We start from the raw sequence: 17314 nt of genomic DNA on the forward strand, positions 1-17314 counted from the left end.
TGGCATGAGTAACAGATGTTCAGATTATCGTGGGAGAGGCTGAAGCTCATTTGAGAGTCTGTACAAATTCCATCAACTTAACTAAAACCATAAAAAAGGTGCCTTTTGAGCAGGGTCAAGTGAGGATACAACAAACCCCACTGTGAACAGAGGTGAACCTGTGCTGGGGCACACCAGGTGCTTTACCTCGGACATGGGAGCTTCATTCACCTGGAACAACAGCAGGGGCTCTGCTGGGACACAGGGCAAACCCTGCTTGTTCTGTGTCAGAGCCATCCTGCTCCTGTTTAAACACAAAATACCTGACATAGCCACTTCCCAGGAGAAACCTGAGCAGTCTGGAATAGTTCCAGTTCAGAGCATGAACATCCAACCTCAAAGCAGCTGGGAATTGTGGCCAGCTGGGAGGGGGAGCTCCTGGGGGTTCTGTCCAGCCTGAGAGCAGGACCACGGAGGTGGTGCCAAGGAAAAGACACAATTAGTGAGAGTAATTAATCTTTTGGGGACACTGAGGGTGTCCTCTGCTGCAAGTGGGGAGGACACCTGCCATCAAATATCCCAGCTGTGGTGCCAGGCTGCAAGGCTGAGCAGGTCAGAAAGGGAAATTCCTGCCCTGCCCTGTGACCAGCCCTGTGTGTCACCTTTAATTCAAGGCAGTTTTGTCCTTCAGTCCCTGTCCTGCTCTGGGGAGAGCCTGGAGCTGTCACTTCCCAACTTAACCAATCCAAAGAGCTGAATCCAACCTAGTTTGAACCTTCCCTTCCCTGATTGCCCTCTGATCCAGAGCAATGGGAAGGAGCAGTAAGGAATTTATTTGTGTTCCTTTAAAATCAATGGAAATTGAGCAGTGATTAATGATTAGGAACTTGCTCCAATGCAGTGTTTGTACCATGGATTTGTGTCAATTGCTTACAGAACTGCACCTGTGCCTAGCACCCGATGAGCTGTGAACTTCAGGGTGGGTGTTTTGGATGGACCTTGGTGTAATCCATTCATGTTTGCAATTATCCATCCTTACCTTTTCCCTGCTGCCATCACATTTTTCTGCCTGTGATGGGCCCTCAGTCCATAGGATTCCTCTCGGGGCTGCTGCAATGAAGAATTATCAGCACATATTTTGCTCTTTCTATCTAAATATTCCCTTTTAGAGATGATCACCTTCATCATAATTGCAGCAGGACCTAATGCCAAACAAAATGAGGTGGAATTGGAAGCACCTCTGGTGCCTCTGACGTGCATGAGCTGTGGGAAGCGAGGTCACAGTGGCCTTCAGGTGGAGCAGAGGCAGCAGAAAGGCTTTTGGAACATCTCTAACCCATCTGTACAGCCCAGCAGAGCTCAGGACACTGCCCTGGCTGAGCCTCCTGTAGGGGCACCTGGAGATGGTAAATCCTGCACCTTTCCACCAAAATGTTGAGCAGCAGCCCCTGCAGAGCACAGGGCTCAGGGATGGCTCTGATTTCTCTGAGCTTTGCTGGAGCTGTGCCCCAGCAGGGTCCCTGCTGGCAGGGGCAGTGTCAATGCCCTGGCACAGGGTCTGGATAATCCAGCAGGAATGTGGGCAGGAATGTGGCACTGCACACACAGCCCAGGGAATGCTGCTCACCTTGAAACTCACTGAGAGCAAAGCTCTGCTTTTACTGAATTGGCAACATTAGGGAAAAACACCAATTATTTCATTAACCCTCATTGGCAATAACAAAGAATAAACCACAAATATCCTGCATCTGCACCCCATTACCTTCCAGCCTCCCTCACCCTGGGCCACGGTGCTGAGGCAGCGCTGTCAGGGGAAGGTTTGATCACCTCATGGGCACTGTGGCTCATCCCCATCAGCTTCACAAACCCCTCTTACCACTGATCCCATGTGAGCAGTGCCCTGCTGCCTGCACACCCCAAAGTGCCCCTTTAGCACACTGTCAAATTGGTTCCCAGCCCAAAGGAGCTGAAGTGTGCAGAATAAACTGCAACCTGCAGAGCCAGGCAGAGCAGTTGTGGCTGCAAGGATGGTTGAGTGCTTTGCTTCTCCTGTGAAGTGCTGTCAGTTCAAATCCAGGCAGGAATCTCAAATAAAATGAACTCATTTTTCCTGCCTGGAAACTTCCCAGGACTTCCAAGTAATCTGGTGTCACATTGCCAGCAGAATTGGGCAAATGATTTTATCCTACAATTTTTGTTTCTTCTTTTTTTCCCTCTTGCAAGATCTGTGGGTAGTTCAGGATATTGCTTGATCAGATTTCTTTGATGGGATGCTGGCAGGGCTTTTTTCCACTTCATGAATGCTCTGCCAGGAAAATCAGACTTTTCCTTACTGGGAGCTGTGTGAGTTTCTATTCCTGTGCAGTTTCTTGTTACCCTTGCAGGCTGCACGAGAAGCCTCCAGAAATTACCCCAGATACCCCTGTGCAGTGAAGGATGTGCAGAACTCCAGGTGCTCAAAGCTAAAGGAGTTGCTTGGCTGAGCCAATTCCATCCCATTTTTCCTGCAGGATGCACGGATGGAGTGTTCCTAACCCAGAGGAGGGGGCTGTGGATGTTTGCCAGCCTGGAGGGTCAGTCCCTCTCTCAGGCTGGGAGGGGCTGAATCCACAGCTCAAGGTGCCCCAAGAGTCACCCCCAGTGAAAAAACAGGGCTGAAATCTTCTCATGCTCCAGATTTGTAGAGTCCTACTGAAATATCTCTCAGAATCCCAGAAAGATTCATGCCTTGAATTGGGAGAGACTTCAGAGATCATCCAGGACACCTTCCAAAAGAAGTTTTGAGGAACTGAGATCAGCTTGATGGCCGTGGCAGCCACCTATTCCAGTGACCTGGGGGTGACCACAACTCCAGAAAAGCTGATGTGTGGAATCAAAACAGGACTTTTAGTGAACATGAACATCAAATTCACCCCTAAGGAGGGGGAAACAGAGGAGCTGCTGAAGCTTGAGTCCTGCTCAGAAAGGGTCAGGCTTTACAACAAATCAGAAAGAAATATTAAAGGTGTGGTGGAAAAAGGGATTCAGTGCAATAAGGAAATTGCCTTACAAATAATTCAATCTGCTCTTTAAATGCTCAGTGTATCAGGCAGCAAGGTGCAGCAGAATGTTTGAGAAATAGATTTCATTGAGGAAAAAATCCTACAGTGCTGATAAGTGGCAGACAGCTGAAGAAAATTCACTAAACAAAGCCAGGCAAGTGGGCCAGCAATAGATGTAATCCAGGTGAGCAGGCTGGAGGTAGAAAACAACAATAACTGCAGGCAGCCATGCCTAAATGTGCTGACAGCTCCCATTATGAGACTCAGTTCTCACTTTTTGATAACTTTGCTACTTTAATTCACTTGGGCTGCAGCTCTCCCAGCCAAGGTCTGCTCCAGACTGGGTTTGAAAAATTGCTGCTGTGGATCAGTGCTGGGGGTAAGGTCACTGGGAATTTATTAGACAAGAATGATTCCACATCCTTTTTCTCCAAAGTGCTTTAGAAATCAGGAAATTCATCCAAATGCTATGTTAAAAGGGAAGTGAGGCTCTGAAGGGAAGCACCAGAGGAAGTGGCAGCAGGGAGGTTGCCCTGCTTTGGCTGCAGAGCCCCAGTGTCCCTGCTGTGATGTCACTGCCAGCAATGGAGACTTCAGAATGCCACACAACTCCAGACTTTCCATTTCAGCCTGGGGGACAGAAGAGCTGTAAAAATGTGCCTGTCCCATTACAGCCTCATTTGCAATATTTATTGCTGTTTGTGCAAAGGCTCAGCAGTGGGGACAATCTCCTGTCTCAGGTTTGTTATGATTGCTTCAGCTGCATCCACAAATGGGTTTTGGTGCCTAAATATCTCTTGAGTTGTTTAAATCAAGCCCACAGGTGCCCTTGACATTTCTTAATGCTCCATTTGGAGTCATCTTTTCCTGGAGGGACCTGGACCTTCCGTGCTTTATGGGCTGACCCTTCCCAAGTCCCGGCTTTACAGGGCTGCTCCTCTCTCTGCTCCCAGCCCTGACTGGGATCTGCCCCTGCCCTAAACCTGAGTTAAACTCTCTGGATCTGATCCAGAGGCTCAGACCTTTCCCAACTCAGCCAAGAGATGACCAGGAGGCCCTGGACCCAAGGGGAGAGGTAAACAGAGTTTTCTGTGCCTGGAAGGTGCCCTGATGAGGACAGGCCAATGTGGACACTCCCTGGGCAGCAAGAAAAGAGCCTGAGATGCTTTTGCTCCAACTCCATGGCCTTGGGCCCTGCCAGGGGTCAGGGATAGCCCAGGCAGGATGGGGAGGCTCCTTCCTGCTCTAGCAAGGCTGGGTGATCTGCAGAGCTCCTCACAATTCTGAGGCACCTCACAATTCTCTCACACTCTTGTTCTCTGGACACCCCCAGCTCTCTGCCCCCCACCCAGGAGTGAAGGATGAGATCCTGTATTTTACACAGACTCAATGAACCCTCAAAATGTCACTTTCTATGAATACCATGTGCTGGTGTTAGCTGATAGGATTCTGGGATAATATGAGCCAGATTTGATTTTGGGTGAGTCCTTGGAGCAGAACTCTGTGATGCTCAGAAGGAATTAAAGCCCAGGCTGCCCTTGCTGGGATTTTCAGCTTCTCCTTTTCGCACAGTGCACGGCTGGGTGGGGGTAACGGGGAACACTTTTATTTCCCTCAGTTTTTCCAATATTTGAGCATTGTTTGTGGCAGGATGTGACTCTTTAGAACTCTGCTGAGCTGCCTGCCAGTGCTCTCAGCTGCAGAAAAGCTCCAGCCCTGCTGCTCCATGGAGATCCCCTTTACCTGCTGTGTATCCTTAGCTGAAGTTTCAGTGCACATCCCGCTTTTCTCAGACACGTTCAGTCTGGTTTTCTGAAGGCTCCTGACCTCCAAAGGCAGCTGAGGTACTTCCCAAGTAGTGATGTCCATTAGGAAGGCACAAACTGGTCCCTGGAGTGGGAGGTGTGCTCCAAAGCAGCTCCCAGGAGCACCAGCAGTGGCTGAGAGCTGCTGCTCCCTCCGAGGGTGCTCTCAGCACCACCAAGGCAGAAGGAACCTCAGCACTGCTGCTGCAAATTCCCAAAGGAGTCAGGGATGCATGTGGATGGAGACACACGGCTTTAGTCTGCTTGCAGAGGGAAATCAGCATCTTAATTCTAGCAGGGCAATTATCCTCCTACAGCTCCACTCCTCTCACGAGCACTTGTTTGTGGCACAGTTTCTGTTTTATCACCCATTGCATTCCTGGAAAAGCAGGGACACTAAAAAGCTTCTGCAGGCAGGGATGTGAGTGGGAGCTGTACTGGTAAAATTATACCGGTGGTATAATTATCCTGATCAATTTTCCATATAAAAGAGACTTCAGAAGAACCCATTTGTTTAACTATGTAAGCCTCAGCCTTTACTCCAGTGGCATCTCTGTTCACCAATCAACATAATGAACATAGGCAATTAAGGTGCACCAGAAACCTGGTTACATTTCCTAAAGGCATTTCCCAATGTCCAAGTGCTTGATTTGCAAAATTAATGAGCTGCTGAAGTCCCTTGGTATAAATCAGCACATCTCGACTGACTTCAGATGAGATCCCCTCATCCAGATGAAGGCTGGGTCCTTTGTTAGCCATGAGCTGCTCTGGGAAGCAGAATGATGGTTATTTTCAATATTTACAGTTTGATCCTGGAAGTTAATTTGGACAGTGTACCCAGTGATTGAATGAAACAGCACTGGGCACAAGCACTTATGCAAAGGGGAAAAAAAAGCTTTTTCCTGTGGGTTGAGTTGTGCCTAATGAGGTGCCCCACTGTGATGGGCAGAATTGCAGCCCCTCATTTCACCCAGGCAAATTTCTTCCCAGAAAACTGGGTACAAAGTGCAGGATGGGGCCTCCCAGGTGCTGGGGAGCAGCAGTGCCCCTCGTCAGCAGTGGGATTTAACAAATGGCACATTTGCCATTTACTGGGTGAGTCCCATGGAAATGGAGCAAAGATCCTGCTCCTGGGCTGCTCAGCAGCAGAGAGCAAAGGGATGTCAGGTCCTCTGCTCACCACTGTGTTGGCTGATGCTGCCCTCAGGGGGTGAGACTCCTCCTAAAACCTCTCAAGTGTTTGTGGCTGATTTGAGTGAAAGTGATTTGCTCTAAGCCCTCCCTGTATTTGGTGGGTTCTGCATTAAAGCACCGGCCCTGCTCCTGCAGGAGACCTGACTTCCATTCTCTTTGCCAGCATTTGGGGCCAGAAAAGTGTCAGGAGAGCAGCAGTGCAAGGATCACTGTCAGGGACACCCTGAGTCCCCACAGCTCCATCACCTGCCCTCAGGGACCCGTCCTTACCCCACACTCAGGTCTGGGAGCAGCAGGAATTTGTAGGGGAAGAGAGGAGTTTGGAATCTGCACCCCATCCTCAGCTGCTGGCTGCATCCTCCCCCAGGCTTGTGGCATCCCTCAGACTCATGCTTAGGCCAGGGCAGGCTTATGTGGGATATTAGGAAATCTTTTTTAATGGAAAGGATGGTCAGGCTGCCCAGGGAAGGGTAGAGTCACCATCCCTGGAGGGGTTAAAAAGAGGTGGATGTGGCACTTAGGGACATGTGGTGGCCTTGGCAGTGCTGGGGGAATGGTTGGATCTTTGAGACATTTTCCAGCCTAAATGATTCCACAATTCCATGATTCTGTGATTATTGGGCTGCCTTCCCTGCTCTTTCCTTGCTTGCTTATCGTCATGGACAAGGCTCCAGGTTACCCTGCACTGATCAAACATGAAAAGCAGGGACTGTGCACCCTGAAACAAAACTCCCTGCATTTTTGAGGCTGATGTTTTGGCCAATTAAAGCAGCTGTACAGAAATCCTAAAGGAGATGTGACATTTTAAATGGATGAGGAATTCTGGCCTTGGCATGGCCCTGACTCTGGGTGACCACTGAGGTGTTGGGCTTGGACCTTATCAGGAGGAATGGAATGGAATGGAATGGAATGGAATGGAATGGAATGGAATGGAATGGAATGGAATGGAATGGAATGGAATGGAATGGAATGGAATGGAATGGATGAGGACCAACAACCCTGAAGTTCTTACCAGCACTAGATCCATCCAGGCTTGGGCTCTGCACTTCAGGAAAAACTTGGGACAGTTGGCAGGTGAGTGCTGGAGGTGAGTGCAAGCTGGGAGCTGTGGGTTGTTTAAGGTACAGTAGAGAACTTGGTGCTGAGAGCATCTTCAGAGAGGTCTTGTGCAGCCTGTGGGGCAGGCAGGATGAGAAATGGGGCTGGATTTGCCTCAGGGATGTTTGGGTGCTGGGAAAGTCTCCCTAAGGCTCACCAGCTGCTTGTTCTGGAGGCTGATCAGCACCTCTGTCTTACAGAAATTAAAAACATCTGAGATTCACACACAGCTGGCCAGAGGAGAGAGATGGATGAGCTGGGTCTGTGAGGACACCAGTGACCTGGCTGGAACTGGGAAGTTCTTGGTTGTTTGCCACAGCACTCTGACAGGAATTCTCTGCTCCCTGCCTGTGCAGAATCACTGACACATTTCCATGTCTCGACACGAGGAGAGTAAATGGCCTCGAGTCATGCCTCGAGGTTTAGGTTGGATTTTAGGAAAAATTTCTTCATGGAAAGAGTTGTAAAGCATTGGCACAGGTTGCCAGGGCAGTGGAGGAGTTATTATCCCTGCAAGTGATCAAAGAATGTGGGGCTGTGGCACTTGGGGACGTGGTTAGTGGTGAACTTGGTGGTGCTGATGGCTGGACTCAATCATCCTGAAAGTCTTTTCCAACCTCAATGATCTGTGTGGTTTCCCACCAGCAGAAAAGTCTGGGAGATCAGCTCAGAGCTCTGTCCAGCAGCAGAAAATGAAAAGAAAGCCAAGAAAATTGGTAGCACTTTCACAGCAGGGACTGTGAGGGAGGGCAGGGATAGTGCAAGGAGCAAGGGCACAGCTGTTGGCCCACAGTGAAAATGCATCCAAGTGACTCCAGGAGCCACTAAGCCCCAGCTTGGCAGAAACACAGAGATTATTGTAGAATTCTACACATTTCCAGAGAAAGCTGCATCTTCTGCAGTGCACAGGCAGGCCAAGCAGAACATCCTTCACAGCACAAGGACACAGGATTATTTCAGATGCAGAATCTGAAGCATTTTTGATGACCCATTCTTTACTCACATTCATAATTTAGATCTGACGGTTTCTCCTTATTCTTAAAGAGAGATGCTGGTGCTGAGCTGGAAGTTTTAATCTACTCTTTACATTGAGCTGACCTCTGTCTCTCCTCCTAACGGGAGCTCTGAAATCCAGTGAGACAAATTCAGAGCCCTCGTTCTGTTCCACGGGCTGCAGAGGCAAAAGGGTTTCCTGTCACTGATGAGCTGGTGCAGCACGAGTTGCATGAGTCTTTATCTCACTGGACATCTGAACCAGGCTTATCTTTGTACCACCAGTGCTCTGAGGAACAGGGAACTGCTGCAATGACCCATTGTGCTGGTTTGAAAGCAAAACCAGTGAGAGACTCCAAGTCAGAAATACAATTTAATACGGAAAAAAAAAGAGAAAAAATAAAATAAATGCAATAGTACAAAAGAAAAGCACTGCCAGAGTCAGAATACAACCTGACACCCTGCTAGTTAGGGTGGTGGGAGCAGTCCAGATGAAGTGCTCTTGTTGAAGTGGGGATCCTGCAGAAAGGTCTGGGAGCTCTTGTCCTCTGGGATGCAGTGGGAAAAGGCTGCTCTGCTGTTCCCAATCTCCCCTTTGATCTGGGTAGGAAATGCTCGGCTCCTGCCCTGGCTGGAGCATCTCCCAATGGGATGATGGAATTTGATCAGCCCTGCCCTGGGACTGCATGGCCATGAACAGGAGAGATCTCCTGGAGGGAGGATGGGCTGTGGGCAAGATAAAGAACACTGCAACAGCTGGGTGAACAGCTGGAACATGAACAGAGGAGATCTCCCCCAGAGATCAGGATCACTGCCATAGCTGCTTTAACACATGGGGACAGAATCCAGACTTTTGGGCACATCTTTACAGTGTAACCCAGGACACCCATCTCAGGCACTGCCCCAAAAACTGAGCTGGTGCTGCCTTGCTGGGAGGGGGGTTCACCTCCCATGTCGGGGGGTTCCAGCTGCTGCTGCCCTTGTGTCCCCATCTGTGCAGAGCAGGCTGGAAACAGCTCTGAGAGCCCCCTCCATGTGCCCCCACCCCTCTCCCCCTCTACAGAGCCAGCACCATCCTCTCTCCTCAAGCTGCATCATCAAATGTCCTGAGTACAAAATGCCATCGTGCCTGACATGGCACATTCCTCACATTCCTGGCTTCTCTTTGCTTGAATTTCCCTTTGTAGCTTTGATACCCGTACAAAACACACTGGAAGTAATGCTGGTTGTAATTCACTTTTAAATATTTCCAACCCATCCCATCCATCTGTGTCCCTGAATCCTTGAATCCTACTGTTTGCCCCGGGCTGCCAAAATGCCCTTTTGTAGCTCAAAGGCAGAGGGAAAAGAGGGACATTGGATTTTGGGGCCACTTCCTTGCCAGTTCCAGCAAGCCAGAATAAAACAGAGGAGCAGAGCAGCCACTGAAGACAAAAACCTTTGATCTGATTTTATCAGAAATACTTGAGCCAATGAGGAGAGGAACAGGGTAGAAACTTCAAGGTGAGAGTCAGGATCAGCAGGGTCTGAATTTCCTTTGAGGCTTTTCCATTTGCCACATGAAAGCTTCTCCCTCTCTGGGTCTTCCTTCCTGGGCTCCCTGGAACATTTCATTCTGGCTGCAGGTGATGATCTCAGAGCAAAGTTTCACTTTGTGGAGAGGCTGCTGTTGAAATCTCCTTAACTCACTCCTCTGCCCACTCTGTGCCCTTCAATTCAGCTTCAAAAGTCATTTCCCTCCCCAGCGTTTTTCCTTATATATAGAAATGTTTACCCAAAGGTTAAAAATCCATTTGCTGTGACTCGGGAGATGTGCCTGGCACTGAGGGCTCTCTGGACAAAGACACTAATGAGGACATAATTAAGTGAAAGCTGCCACAGGAAATCAGGGTGGGCAGGAATTTTCTGGATGTCAGACTCCAGTAGCTCTGAGTGAATTGGGCAGGAGGGCAGAGCTGGAGGAAAAGGTGGCACTCCAGAAACAAAGGAATTTGTGATCACCCATAAATAGAAATTCTGAGAAACCTGCAGAGCAGGGGGGTGTTGAATAGGACCTCACACCTCCTGGTGTGAGACAAACACAGCCAAGATGTCCTAAAGCTGGAGCCACAACAACCCCCACCAAACCTGGCCCAGGGCTGTGCAGCTTTGCCCAGACTCTTGTTTCTGTGTGTGACACTTCGTGTTTGGATTCCACATCTGCTCCTTCCCTGGGAGTGGGGATCTCTGACCTTTGGGGAGCAGGAGATTGTTGGACTTCACCAAAAGAGGTCCCAGGGAGCCCAGCCCAGGTTCCTGGTGTGGATCCAGAGGTGAAGGTGTCTCCATGCAGCTCTCACACAGCTCAGGGCCATTGTCCCACCCATCCCCACACCTTTCATTTTCCAGGGCCTAAAGGGGCTCCAGGAGAGCTGGAGAGGGACTGGGGACAAGGGATGGAGGGACAGGACACAGGGAATGGCTCCCACTGCCAGAGGACAGGGCTGGATGGGATATTGGGCAGGAACTGTTCCCTGGCAGGGTGGGCAGGCCCTGGCACAGGGTGCCCAGAGCAGCTGTGGCTGCCCCTGGATCCCTGGCAGTGCCCAAGGCCAGGTTGGACATTGGGGCTTGGAGCAGCCTGGGACAGTGGGAGGTGTCCCTTCCATGGCAGGGGTGGAATGGGATGAGCTTTAATGTCCTTTCCAGCCCAACCCAGTCTGGGATTCTATAACTGAGAAGGAGCTGAGTGCGGTGATTTGTTTATTATTTGAAGGGATTTTAGTATGTAAAGTCTGTTTTCTATTTTCTACTTTATTTTTGGTGTATTTCTTCAGGAGAAATCATTACAGATTTTTTTTCCCCTCAGCGTTTCACAGGAGAGCCTGCCATGGTTTTTACTGAAACAGCTTCAGCCAGGTTGACTTAGATTTGAAACAGGACCCTCAGGTCCTTCCCCAGGGGTGTGGGCACAGGGGCTCAGGTCTCTGTGTTTGTTGGGAGAATTAAAACTAAGAAGTGGCAGCAGTGGCTGTGCCTTGTTCTGAACTTTGCTTCTGGACACTTCAGTCTCTTTTAGAGGCAGTGGTTTCTGTTCCCAGGGAGGTTCTGGGCTCCTTGGTCCTGCAATTTGGAATTTGGGGAGCACACAGAGGAGCCACCTGGCCATGAGTGCCCTTGTCCCTGCACCGAGCCTGACCCTGTGCCACCAGCCCAAAACTGGTCCCTTTGCCATGGATGAATGTTTCTTGGATGAAATGAACCTTTTAATCCTGAAGAACCATCTAGATTGAGAAAAAAGACAATAAATTATCCACAGAGAATTTTCTGCAGCATCTCCATGTGATTTTATTTTCAACCAAAGCAATGTGAAGGGTTTTATGCTCACTTCCAGGTTTATTTTCTTGTAGGGCTTTTCTGCTTCACTTACTGACTTTGGGATTCACAGGGGGTTTCCCTACACCCTCTTCACAAGGACTTTGCAAAATATTGTCCATAAATTCCCAGAGCTGTGAAATTTTCAAAGCCTGCAAGAAATAGAGTTGGCTACTTTGACCCCCATAAAAAGAAATATTCAGTGACAGAGAGACAGGTTGGAGGAAAGAAGAGCTGATTTTTTTTCTTTTTACAAAAATAATGTTTCCTCTTGTTCTATCTGAAGGTTTAATGCCTAGTTGATTTTATTTGTACATGCAGAACAACATTTTCAGCATTGCTTTCTCTTTGTGAGCACTCCCCTTCTATTCCCTGTCTCACTATTGAACTGCTCCCAAATGCCCCAGAGGATATTTGTGGCTACATAGGACTTGACTTTTTAATATAAAATTGAAATAGAGGCAGGAAGAAGAAGCAAAACCAAAGCATCACCAAAAAAATTTGACAAATTTATTCCAGCAGATTTATTTTCCTTTGCACCTTTGAATGGCCAAGGAGTTGTTGTGTGAATGCCACCTTACAGGATAAACCCCAATTTTCTATTGGTGTTTTCAGGAATGCAACCACAGGAATACCCCTGCAGCTAGATTGTGCCTCAGAAACAGGAATTATTTTTAATATTTTCTCCTGACTGGGTAACAGCAATTCTGAACATTTTGAATTGAAGGGATGCAGAGCCTGTCAGCTTCCCAAAAGGAACACGAGTATTTCTAAAGAGCTTCTAAAGGAGGTTGCAGGATGTTAATTGCCTATGGATACTGTAAAATGAGAACTAAAATACCAAAGGTTGCCAGGTCCCCTTCAGTCATTTTTTCCCCAGAATTCAGGCTGCAGCTCAGACTTGTTCTAAAGGTAAAAGGCTTTTTCTTCCGTTCCTGCAGATGCAGGATGAGACTTGTCCCTGTCTTTTGCTCACAGCCAGGTCAGCAAACACCATCTCCATCTCCAGGATCTGGGTGAGACTGACATTCTCCTGTGCTCACTTCTGACGTGCAACCTTTACAGGCTTTAGCAGGGCAAGAAATCAGAATGAACACATTAAAACTTGTAAAATAAGAAGCATGAGGGAAACCAGTGGAAATCTCAGCGTTCCCTTCCACCTGCCTACTGCAGCCAGCATCTGAGAGACCAAATCCTGTCCCACTGAAACCCCTCCAGGCCTCTGGAAGCAGAGGTGTAATTCACCCCTGCCCCTGGAGCTTTTGCTGCAGAAATGTGGAGGCTGATGGTGATTATTTGCTGTGAGCCCTGGGATGGTCACAGTGACCATGGCACAACGATGTCCCCAGCTGGGCTGGGTCCCTCCATCCAGCCCTCCATGAACCATCCTGGAGAACCCAAATCACCAGGCTGGGCTGGGTCCCTCCATCCAGCCCTCCATGAACCATCCTGGAGAACCCAAATCACCAGGCTGGGCTGGCCCCGGGCTGTGCAGACACTCCCAGCTCCTCTGCCCCTTCTGGATTGGGCTCCTCCAGAGCTCTGGTGTGCCCTGAGTTTCTCCAGGAGCTGGGGTGACTCCTGGGGTGCTCCCCGAGGAACAGCACGTGGTTATTTCGAGCTGACCTTGCTTTAGCAGACGTGGCTGGGTGTGAGATGAGCTCTGAGGGTGCCACAGGGCAGGAGCAGAGTGGGCTCTGGGGTGGAATGACATTGAAGGTCCCTCCCACACAAACCAGTCTGGAATTCTGTGAACCCCCAAACCAGGGGCTGTCACCCCATGGCCACCTTCCCTCTGCTGCTGGCATGGCTGAAGATGCCCAAACCAGCCCAGATTTTGTGATCAATTGCTGCCCCACAGGAATGAGACGTGGCTGGCCTGTCCTGCAAACCCCAAATGCTCTTTGCCCTCCTGTTTGCCTCTTTCCCATTTGAGTCTTCAGCAGCTGTGCTGTCTAATTCTTACCACTCTTAGAAAATAGATTAATACACAAAATAACATCATGAGCAGCAGGGATCTGATAAATTCAATTGGCTCAATGATTGCTGGCAGTGTTTTCCCTAAATCAGAAATCATTCTGGGAGGGACAGGATGAAAGGAGGAGTGAGGCTCAGTGAGTGAGGCCTGTGTGTGTTGTGTGTGTTTGTGTTTGTGTGTGTGTGTGTGTGTGTGTAAAAGCACTTACGGGTGTTTTTTTAAAATGAGCTCCACATGCAAATATATATTTCTCCTGAAATGATGTTCAAACAGTCAAAGCAGAAACAGATGTATTGAAAATATAAATACAGGGCTTAATAAATATTTTATCATCAAATATTTCAAAAATGTCATCTTTAAAAACATGAAAATTCAGCCTCGGGAGGACCAAAATATTTAATCACTCTCAAGAAATTCTTAAAAGGGAATCTCTTCCCATCAGATTCCTTCTAAAGAGAAGAATGAATTTCCAGGTGCTGTGAGCTATATTTATTTTAATCAAAATCACTCACTGAGTTAAAGGAGATAAAATAATCAGTGAGGTCATTATTAAGTGAGATAACAACTTCTGAATGAATGCTCTCATTAATCTAATTATAAAATGGAATGGTATCTTGCTAATCAGGCTGTTAACTGCACCCCTGGAAGTGTGAGGCTGTAATCACAGTTGTATGAGCCAGAGCAGGGCTGTGGGGAATGGGGGGAGCCACACCCAGACCCTGCTGGCACAGGTGAGGCAGGGAGCTGATGGGGAATGTGACCTGCAGCTCATCCCCACCGAGCTGGGGACATTCAGAACTGTCTGGATGGTCCCTCTGCTTCACCTGCACCATTCCCCTGGCCTTGGACACGAAGCAAGACTCCATGAGCATCCCCAAAGAGCTCCAGTGAGGCCCACTGTGCTCTGCAGCAAGGAGTTTAGGGCTGGGGGTGCTGGGAATGCACCGTGTTTGGAGGAAGGATGTTCAGCTGGGCACAGGCTGACAGGACTCTGACGGGGCTCTTGGCCTTTTGCCTTTTTCAAAACCTGCTGTGGGATTCACAACCAGGGTTCCTGTCAGCCCAGCTGGGCCTGGACACACCTTTAGAATCAGGAATACCTGGGCTGGCATGAGGAATTCAGACACATCTGGAGAGATCCAGAGGAGCCCAAGGGCTGGAGTCCCTCTGCTCTGGAGCCAGGCTGGGAGAGCTGGGGGTGCTCACCTGGAGAGGAGAAGGATCCAGGGAGAGCTCAGAGCCCCTGGCAGGGCCTGAAGGGGCTCCAGGAGAGCTGGAGAGGGACTGGGGACAAGGGATGGAGGGACAGGACACAGGGAATGGCTCCCACTGCCAGAGGGCAGGGCTGGATGGGATATTGGGCAGGAATTGTTCCCTGGCAGGGTGGGCAGGCCCTGGCACAGGGTGCCCAGAGCAGCTGTGGCTGCCCCTGGATCCCTGGCAGTGCCCAAGGCCAGGTTGGACATTGGGGCTTGGAGCAGCCTGGGACAGTGGGAGGTGTCCCTGACCATGGCAAGGGTGGGACAAGAGGAGCTTTAATGTCCTTTCCAGCCCAACCCAGTCTGGGGTTCTCTAAACCCCCTGGGCCTGTTCAGATCCTCCAGTGCTACCCCAGCACCCCTGATTTCATTTCATGGCATCTACCCCCTCCCTGTGTATATTCTGCATTTGATTTCTTTTTGTGGGGGTTTCCATTTTCCAGGTGATCTCTCACCTTGACCTGTTCTCACCAGGGGCATCCAAACCCACCCTGCCCTGCCTGAGCATGTGGTCACTGCGCTGCAAAGAGAGAGAAAGGACAGCAACACACACGGAGCTCTTTGGGGAAAAAAGGCCAATTTATTGTACAGACAGCCCGGATTTAAAGTGTGTTAGTGCAGCCAGGACAGGACAGGAGCTCATTGGACAATTGGGACAAACATCCCTGGGACAGCACCTCAGGATGTGTCCCACGGGAAAGACACCAGGGGTTAATGTTGGTGATGAATTCCACTGTGTTTGTCACCATGTTCTCACCCTGGGAGACTCCTCCCTAACTGAAGCTGCAGTCAGCTTGTCAGCCTGGGAATGGAGCTGAGAGTCAGGAGAAATCCAGGCCTGAAAGGAATTGCCAAGCTGTGATTCCCCAGCTCTCTAAATGTGTGTGTCCACATGAGCAAGACCCTCCCTTTCTGTCACTGTAAGCAAACAGCCCCAGGGGCAGGGCACACTCCTGCTCTCAGCTGTGTCCTGCACATCTCACCCCATTTCCTGAGCCATTCTCTTCCCTCCCTTGGTGGTTGAGGGTGATTTTCCAATGTCAGTGTCAGTGTTCCTGGTGTCAGTGTTAGCAGTGTCAGTGTTCCTGGTCCATGGAACACCAGGAGAGGAGGGATCCTGAGCTGTGGTGCCTCTCTGAGACTGCTCTGGGGCAGAGGGAAGAATTCTCCCTCTCTGAGTGATGCCAGGTGAATGAGGAATGCTTGCCTGGTTTAAAATGTGTACTAACAAATCCATGCATGGCAGCTTGATGAAAAGCTAAAATGACACATCCCTGAGTGAGCTTTCCAAACAGCGTCACGGGATTTTAAATATTTGAGAAGAAAGATAACGTTGTACAAATTGTATAAAATGTGGCTGTACCACTGTACCAGCTCTCCAAGGGGGAGCAAAGGTTTATTTCATGCTCAGGTGTTTTCATGAACTCCACCCAGACCTTTCTGCATTTTTAGTTCCTAAATTCCTCTACATTCTGACATAGTAATTTATTTCCTTGGAGGGGGAAAAAAAAGAGAGAAAAGATTTTTCTCCAACTTATTAACGCCTGGTAAGAATTTTCACAGCTATTAATAAACCCAGGGTACTTTCTTTCACTTGAGCAGATCCAGGAGCCAAGTGATGTCCTACCAGACATGTTTTGAAATTTCCAGTAAATGCACTAAAAATATTTTGCCACAAATAATATGGAAAGTGCCGTTCATGGCAACACTCAATTTCCTGTTGTCTGTATAAATGTCCTACAGGAGGAGCATTTAGATTTTGAAATATGGAAAAACTTAAGTTTAAATGAAGTAAGAAAGGTTACTGTTGCAGAAAAAACCTTCCTTCCATGAAATTTCAGGTCAGCTCCTCTGGATTATGGAAAGAAGGTGCTCAGAAAAGTGAAGTGTACTTTAGTGTTTATTTTGAGGCAAACTTCACTGAAGGGTGGTTCAATGAAGGATGGGTTTGCTGAGTGATTTGGAGAATTTTCCTGAGCATTTGGAAGTCCCATGGCTGAGTTAACAGAGCAAGCAGCCAGTGTCACCCTCAGTGGCACTGCCCCTCTCTGATGTTGGAGTCACTGTCCCCCAGGCAGATTCAGAGACAGCAAAGCTGCAGTTCAGGAACACTGGGTGCATTTGGGAGCATTGAAATTCAAGATATCACACCCTGGAATGGGAGTAGTGGGCAAGGTATAAACCCGATTGCCCAAATCAGTGCAGATATAGAGAGAATCTAAGTGCAGGTTGTCTCACCAAAATGTGCCCCAGAACTTGCTGAAAGCTTGAATGGAGTCCAAAATCCAGACTGATTTCATCTGGCCTGTTGAGGGAACGGACTTCCAGGTGGTGGTGGATTCTTATTTGGGATATCTGGAGATGGTTTAACTCTCACTGCTCCTGGGGAGCTGGGCCCATGTGTGGGTTAGTGCAGAACTCAACATCCAAGGGTGGAATTTTCCTCACCTTGAACCAGTGGGACATCTCACTCAAGGCAGCCTGACACGAATTGTCCCCAGGGTGCCACACAAATGTGATGGTGAGCCTGAACGGGTCACACACAAGCCCAAGAGGCCTCAGAAGGAGATGCTGAGGCTTGGTGGGCTCCTCATCATCCTTCAGCCAGTGTTT

This window comes from Sturnus vulgaris, chromosome 22 (assembly GCF_052056855.1).
Source record: "Sturnus vulgaris isolate bStuVul1 chromosome 22, bStuVul1.hap1, whole genome shotgun sequence".
NCBI lineage: Eukaryota > Metazoa > Chordata > Aves > Passeriformes > Sturnidae > Sturnus > Sturnus vulgaris.